General features: G+C 35.2%; 1 pseudogene; it reads right to left on the bottom strand.

Annotated features, from left to right (window-relative positions):
• Positions 1–295: 295 nt before the first annotated feature.
• LOC132550050 (uncharacterized) lies at positions 296–3,847 on the bottom strand (annotated as a pseudogene).
• Positions 3,848–9,144: the final 5,297 nt, after the last annotated feature.

The following is a 9,144-nucleotide window of genomic DNA, read 5'->3' as shown; positions in this document are numbered from 1 at the left end:
GGTGAAATAATGTGTGGTATTTCTACAAATGCTATGTTGAAATGTAAAAAAAAATAAAGGTTTCACTTTTAAGTGACCTTCACCTTTGCAGTTATCCAATGAAAACAGAGAAATTAAGTGGCCTTTGATAAAAATTGCCGAACTGTATACTTCCTTTGGAGAAGTGATTTGATGACTTGCAGAAAATGTGTAACGCGAGTGCATGCTAAACTTTATCTAGACCTCGTGCATGTGATTGTAGTAACTAAACCTGATCTAAACCTCGGACACGTGATTGTAGTAACTAAACCTGATCTTAACCTTGTACACGTGAGTGTAGTAACTAATCCTGATCTAAACCTCGGACACGTGATTGTAGTAACTAATCCTGACCTTAACCTTGTACACGTGAGTGTAGTAACTAATCCTGATCTTAACCTTGTACACGTGATTGTAGTAACTAATCCTGATCTTAACCTTGTACACGTGAGTGTAGTAACTAATCCTGATCTTAACCTTGTACACGTGATTGTAGTAACTAATCCTGATCTTAACCTTGTACACGTGATTGTAGTAACTAATCCTGATCTTAACTTTGTACACGTGATTGTAGTAACTAAACCTGATCTAAACCTCGGACACGTGAGTGTAGTAACTAAACCTGATCTTAACCTTGTACACGTGATTGTAGTAACTAATCCTGATCTTAACCTCGGACACGTGAGTGTAGTAACTAATCGATGAGTGAAGTAACTAATCCTGATCTAAACCTCGGACACGTGATTGTAGTAACTAATCCTGACCTTAACCTTGTACACGTGCGTGTAGTAACTAATCCTGATCTTAACCTTGTACACGTGATTGTAGTAACTAATCCTGATCTTAACCTTGTACACGTGAGTGTAGTAACTAATCCTGATCTTAACCTTGTACACGTGATTGTAGTAACTAATCCTGATCTTAACCTTGTACACGTGATTGTAGTAACTAATCCTGATCTTAACCTTGTACACGTGATTGTAGTAACTAAACCTGATCTAAACCTCGGACACGTGAGTGTAGTAACTAAACCTGATCTTAACTTTGTACACGTGATTGTAGTAACTAAACCTGATCTAAACCTCGGACACGTGAGTGTAGTAACTAAACCTGATCTTAACCTTGTACACGTGATTGTAGTAACTAATCCTGATCTTAACCTCGGACACGTGAGTGTAGTAACTAATCATGATCTTAACCTTGTACACGTGATTGTAGTAACTAATCCTGATCTTAACCTTGTACACGTGATTGTAGTAACTAATCCTGATCTAAACCTCGTACACGTGAGTGTAGTAACTAAACCTGATCTTAACCTTGTACACGTGAGTGTAGTAACTAATCCTGATCTAAACCTCGTACACGTGAGTGTAGTAACTAATCCTGACCTTAACCTTGTACACGTGATTGTAGTAACTAATCCTGATCTAAACCTCGTACACGTGATTGTAGTAACTAAACCTGATCTAAACCTCGGACACGTGAGTGTAGTAACTAAACCTGATCTTAACTTTGTACACGTGATTGTAGTAACTAATCCTGATCTAAACCTCGGACACGTGATTGTAGTATCTAATCCTGATCTAAACCTCGTACACGTGAGTGAAGTAACTAAACCTGATCTTAACCTTGTACACGTGATTGTAGTAACTAATCCTGATCTAAACCTCGGACACGTGATTGTAGTAACTAAACCTGATCTAAACCTCGGACACGTGATGGTAGTACTTCCATTGCCGACACGTCGTTGACCGGCATTCTTCCAATGATTTGTGAGAAAACCGCATGACAACTGTTTCACAATATGTAACAAGCTTTTTCTATTCCCAAACATCTTAAATATCCTCCGTTATTTGATGATACTATTTCATACTTCCTTATATGTACAAAATAGCCATGGTTTAATCTTCTCAGCCGGTCACGTGTCTGTATGCATTATTCAGAATGTTATATCATTATGTACAGTTATAGATACTAGTGTGCTGAATGGTGTAGTAGTTTGGCCAAGTCTTGACATTATGTCTGGTATGTTTTCCGAAGTTTGTCTCTTATAGATGTTACAAATACTAAGCTTAAGGCATGTTCGTACAGCAGCACAGTCAAGGAGTTTGTATGTGCATTATAAAGTACATCCTACGTATTTTTATACTAAATTTCTCTCGAATGGTTACATAGTGTTTAACGTCCTCTCAACATCTATTATCATTTAAAGATTGCCTCCTAAGCATGCGAGGTGAATACACGTGTTGTGTTAAATGCATGTCTTTGTGGGAGACTGCTATGTGTCGGCGTAAACTTCCTTGAATTTCGAGGCTAGTGCACCTCCTTATATAGATGATGAGATTTCTTTCGATCACGATGGATTTTCTTCAGTTGCCTCCTCGGCTTCAAAATTAGGCTCTGAACATCACTGACGAGTCCTAGAAGGACGGAACAGCTGTAAGATGACATTTATTTCATTGTCTGGTTCTACGTTATCTAGATTGTTAAAAGGTGCGACTCGCTTGTGTGTCTTTTGTACAACTCTTTGATAATGTGGAAGTGAAGCTGACTTCAGACTTTTTCTTTAAACAGAAAGTCTTTTAAAGCAGCTGCACGTGTTCAATAACAACCGATACCATATTCCTGTGGACATTTTAATGAATCGTGTAGGCTGCTGTGGACACTGTTTTACATAAGTTACCCTATATAAACATATATATTATGTAGATTGTCTGCAGTATGTGCCTGCTCTATTTCACATTATACTGTGAAATTACGAAATTGATTGAGTTATATGGGGTAAGTGTTCCTCCCCGTCTAGGTCATGACATTTATTTCAACCTATTTTTTCATTTCATCACTACTTTGGTCCCAACAATAACGCAGTCGCATAAATTTGTTTAATTCACCAATTAGTTATAATCTCTCTTTCTTTCCCTGTCTGTTTCCTGTGACGCCAGGTCTTTTTTTATTTGTGACTCTCTTAGAATACAATACTTTGAGAGATATTTCATATCAGAAACCGTACCTTCTCGATTTGAACTTTGATTGTCACACATGGAAAACGATCGTAGGTTTTTTCGCTTACTTTTTAATGAACCCGTGCAGGAGCACGTGGAAAGCATATGCCTGCAATATTTTCTGACTTCATGTCATATGAGACGACGAATTAAAGGGCAACCTTAGAGTTGCAATTTCTTTGATGCCTTCTGTTTGTGTGTGTAGGGGTGGGTGAGCCAACGAATAGGGACAACTGGTTTGTTCAACAAGATGATCGTGGGAGGCGACCAAAAGTGTCCTTCCTTCAGAATCGGGAGTTTTCTTCGGTGTCCTCTACTAAGGGGCTATTGGAGGAACCAAAAGAGATTTGCTGCCTTTTCCATTTCATTCTTTGCTTTTACACCACTATTCCAGTCCCTTTTGAAATCTATTCTTATATGACCTTGACCCTAGAAGTTACAAGAACGTTCAACACCGTAAAGATATATCTAATTATGAAGAGTAGTGTGATAAATAGAATCTTATACTTGTTGAAATATCATATAACATTAACTGCATTCTTCATTAATATTGGTATAACAACCATGTTTAATGTTAAAGAATTGAAATACATCAACATGACTTGGTTAAGTGTATGAGATCTTATTTGTTTGTTTTACATCTGTTAAATACATCGCTATGTTCATGAAGAGAAATCCTACCAGTTTATATCGTCATTGGTTCATGTCTTACGATGAAAATGACTGAGAGACGATCATTGAAAATGTTATCATATTTATATAGAAATGTCCATTACCAAAGTCCCTTTTGTCTCTTCAATTACAATTTTGTCTTTCTTTCCATCCATGTTGTTTTTCTTTCCATTCGTTGTCTTTTCAGTTTCTTTCTATGGCATAATGTTGCCTGTCCTTTTGTTTCGGTCTCTAGTCTGTTCCAGGTGTTATATTTCCTTTTGTTTGTATCATAGTCTATTGATAATACTCTTTTAATTTTACTTTTGTTTTTACCTCATTTTTTGGTGTTTTGTTTTGGTTTTGTTTTGTTTTGTTTTTTGTTTTTTGCTTTCATGTCGCCTTTGCCTCGTTCTTATTTTAAACCAGTGTTATCGGAATAAGTCTTTGTTTTCTCAACCATGTTTAACTTGATTTTTTTTCCAATTAGATGCAAACTGATTAGAAATAATACTAAATATTTAGGGCACATGCAAACAGTCTAATATATTTGATGTCTTGCTATAATGATATAAATATATGAAATAGTATGCATAAGAAAGTGAAATTAATTGTCTTCATCAAAATAAAATGCGGATGACAACGTTTTCATTTGGCTTATCCTCAATATGAAATACCATGATATTTATAAAAGAAAGAAGAAAGAAATGTAAGGAGGTCAGAGAATCATATTTCTTTCAATCAGTAAAGCATTTGAAGAAATTCATCATGATTGTTTCATCTAAAATTTATTTCTTGTTGTGTGCTTCATAATGAAAAGAATTCCTAAAAATCATTCATAAGGAAAATTGCACCATAACATGCTTCCAATATTTACGTAACCCTGATTACCCTGGCGGTATATATAGTTTTCTCTGATCAGACTGGAGATATCGCTTAACTATCTTCCGTAAACCTGAGGTTATCCGTCTAGTTATATCTGAGTAGACGGAAGAAATCGACAAACTACATCCTGTAACCTGAAGTTACCGTTGAGTTATCAGACTAATAACATCAACAAACTACCGCCGGTACACCTAAGCTTAATCGTCTAATTACATCTAGTTAGAATGAAGATATTTATCAACTTCTTTCGGTAAACCTGAGGTTACCGTCTAGTTACTTCTGGCCAAACTGATAAAGTCAACAAACTACATCCGGTAGACCTGAGGTTATCAGTCTTGTTACATCTGGTTAGACTGGGGATATCGACAAACTACCTCCAGTAAACCTGAGGTTATTCAGTCTTGTTACATCTGGTTAGACTAGGGATATCGACAAACTACCTCCAGTAAACCTGAGGTTATCTATCTAGTTACATCTGGTTAGACTGGGGATATCGACAAACCACCTCCAGTAAACCTGAGGTTATCCGTCTAGTTACATCTGGTTAGACTTGGGATATCGACAAACCACCTCCAGTAAACCTGAGGTTATCTATCTAGTTACATCTGGTTAGACTGGGGATATCGACAAACTACCTCCAGTAAACCTGAGGTTATCCATATACTTACGTCTGGTTAGACTGGGTATATCGACAAACTACCTCCAGTAAACCTGAGGTTATCTATCTAGTTACATCTGGTTAGACTGGGGATATCGACAAACCACCTCCAGTAAACCTGAGGTTATCAGTCTTGTTACATCTGGTTAGACTGGGGATATCGCCAAACTAGCTCCAGTAAACCTGAGGTTATCTATCTAGTTACATCTGGTTAGACTGGGGATATCGACAAACCACCTCCAGTAAACCTGAGGTTATCCATCTACTTACGTCTGGTTAGACTGGGGATATCGACAAACTACCTCCAGTAAACCTGAGGTTATCCGTCTGGTTACATCTGGTTAGACTGGGGATATCGACAAACCACCTCCAGTAAACCTGAGGTTATCTATCTAGTTACATCTGGTTAGACTGGGGATATCGACAAACTACCTCCAGTAAACCTGAGGTTATCTATCTAGTTACATCTGGTTAGACTGGGGATATCGACAAACCACCTCCAGTAAACCTGAGGTTATCCATCTAGTTACATCTGGTTTGACTTGGGATATCGACAAACTACCGCCAGTAAACCTGAGGTTATCCGTCTAGTTACATCTGGTTAGACTAGGAATATCGACAAACTACCTCCAGTAAACCTGAGGTTATCCGTCTAGTTACGTCTGGTTAGACTGGGGGTATCGACAATCTACCTTCGGTTAACGTGGGGTTATCCGTCTATTTACATCTGGTTAGCTAGATGTCTTTTTCTCTTGGTTTATCCGGATAATCAGTTAATAAAATGGTGATAACTCTCGTTACAATGGTGTCATTTGGTGAACCTCGTAGACTGTTCCTTGATCAATCTTGTAACCATGGTGATATTGTTGTTAACCTTGTGTTATCTAATTAGTTACATTCGTCCATTGTTGATACTTGTTTTGATAACAATTGTGACATATGCTATCAGTTTCTGTAATCGCTAACTAATTTAGATAATTCAGTTTCTCGTCGTGTGGAGAGATTTACATTATAAAATTATATTGGAGAACTTTCTATATCCATCTTATAAGAATTAACACAAAAACAACACAGCAAATGCTATCCTGTTCATGGATTGTCCAGTTAAGCGGACCAGTCGGTTCTTGTCGGTCCTATCGTGAAATTCCGTTTAATGGACTGATTTTAAAGTAATAATAAAACCACAGAAAACCAGCACCCCAGTAACGTTGTCATTCCTTGGTAAAAAATTCATGTGTAAACCTCATCCTCCTTATCAATAGCAAATTGGCCACAGATACTTGGAGAAGTTATCGTCCCATATATATATATATTCTCACTTCAAATCCAATCTGTCACACGTGTCTCTGTTATATCAACAAATTTCATCGTTGCTCATTATTTCGGTTATAAGACATGACAATAAGCGGTTCCCTAAATAAAAATTTCTTTAAAAGAAAGTTCAGTCGCTGAAAAATCTTCAGTTTGCTGTGATCTGCTCTGTTGTTTATCCGTTACAGATCATCACGTATCGATCAGATCATACCTATGTATTAGAAGCGATTTTTTCTGTCTTAAAATGTTTAAGTTAAACTGTGTCTACTGAACATAATTTGACTGCTGCATGATGATGGTTATTTACAACTTGACTTTGACAAGACAAGATTTACACAGTATATCATCATAGGTATGTAACGTCACACCATTAGACCGCACACGTTGACCAGCGTCTGAATAAAACTTTTGCCATAGCTAAGAGCAAAAAATCGCCCATAAGCAGTTCATGTTTTCTACGAAAATCTATTTTGAGGAATATATTGGTAAAAATTTACTTTTATTTTATTACAGTATAAAAAGGCAATAATTCTAATTAGTAGGTAGATATATGTTTACTTATTTTTCAGACATAAGTTGTTTTCTTTAACACCTGGCAAGGATTGTTAGTCACCGTATATTGTCTTGTGGCTTACCTATAAAATACGTAATAGTCCTACGTTCGTTTTCTCTTTTATGTTCCGAAATAGATTTATAAAACTAACATAAATTTGACAATACAAATGTTCCCGACGTTGTCTGTTGTCATAACCATTCAAAACCACAACTAATCCTTACCATATACGTTTTGTTGAACATTTGCCACCTGGTTTTTGCTAATTAGTGAAATTATCAAAATGGACAACATTAATTAAGACTGATATTTACAACCGACACTTACTGTTATTTATCCGTGTATGGTTGTTGAATCAGTCGTAATTTTGTCAGTTTATGCATTAATTGTACAGGACCATATGTTAAAGACAACACATGAGTCGTTTGTGTCACACTTCACATAGCTCTACATAGTTCTACGCTTTCTATACCCTTCACAGACCGCTAATGCTCAATATTAAATCAATTTGTCTTTTATTATTTGAGGAATTGAAATATTTTCCAACTTTAGAGTATTTTTTCCTTTTTCCTATATTTTATTTTTAAAGATACAATACACATTTTACATATCGCTTTATTTTCATCACGTTATCATCGGAGTAAATTAAGTTAAACCGTTTTCTACATTGAAGAACACCTTGATTAGTAATCGTTTTAATATCTATTTCTCATATTAAATCTGTCATTTATGTAGCATGTAATTGTAATGTAAATCTAGTTTGATAACAACATCGAAATATTGCCGTTTAAAATTAACTGCAAGTAAGTAGCGAAACAAAACAAAACAATAAAACAACAAACAAACAAAAATCTCCACGAAACAAACGTTCGATCTGTTGATATAATGAAACTTAACCGAAACTGAGAAATCCCACGTGTGTATATACAGAAGTACAAAAACAAACAGCGACAGTAATTGTAAAACTGTTAATCAGATCTATTTAGCGACATTATTTTAACGGAATTCTAATTAAAAAAAAAAAAAAAAAACATAAATGTTTATTACCGCTTTACGTACCATAAACAAATATTACTAATTCAAAATATCAACAGTAAATGTAAAATTCCAACAAAATTAACTGTAAACAGTGACAAATACAAAACACAAAACTACCAGGCTTTAAAAACTTACACATGATCGCGATTTCTTTTCTACCATTACTCAAAGTAGAGTTTTGATTAGCGATGGATAGTCTTCAGAAAAATTGTACACATACATCCAAGATAATGGCAGTTTTCAATACAAATTGAGATTACCTATCAATAAATCATAATTTCTGTTATTAACTTCGTTTTTTTAAAGAATAGAAATAAACATCAAATTTGCTTTTCGTTAAAATTGTTTACAGTTTTATTTTGATCCGTGAGTCGGGTACATGTTTATATTTTGTAAATTTTCAAATCCACGAAGTTCCTTTTTAACAGCATTAATTTAACAGTTTATTTCTCCATAACTTTGTCATCTTTTTGTCTCTGTGTATAAACAAATTTCCACATTTAATCCAAATTATATTTCGTAGTAAGATATCTATCAGAGGCAAAAATAATAAAAAATATGACAAAGTTTAATTAGAACCAAAAATTGACCTAATGATGTCAAATTCGGATTTGAAAACAATGAATTCACTTTGTTTTTCAAAGTGGAAATATAATATAGGAAATATGGTAAGAAAATCGGGATATTTTTTCATTAAAAGTATATGCAAATACAAAGAAAAAAGTGTGAATGAAACGTAATAAGGAATTACCAGATCGCAATAAATCCCGTGACTAATATGTTTATTAGATCTCTAGACACATACGAACATAATGCACAGGAAGTGATATGAATATAGATCAGCTGATTTACAACATGACATCTTTCTTATTATTTACATATAATAATCCGAAAATCAAATAAAACCACATGTCAAGCGTCGAGTTTAATCCCAGGGAATTCAGTTCGGGACAAAAAATGCGTGTTCGAATTTCCAAAGGATTAAACAGACAGAAAGAGATCGGGAAGAACTGATTAGATCCACG

This window comes from Ylistrum balloti, unplaced genomic scaffold, assembly GCF_031769215.1.
Source record: "Ylistrum balloti isolate Yb309-2 unplaced genomic scaffold, AGI_CSIRO_Ybal_v1 Utg370102, whole genome shotgun sequence".
Lineage (NCBI taxonomy): Eukaryota > Metazoa > Mollusca > Bivalvia > Pectinida > Pectinidae > Ylistrum > Ylistrum balloti.
This window is presented reverse-complemented; position numbering and strand designations above follow the sequence as displayed.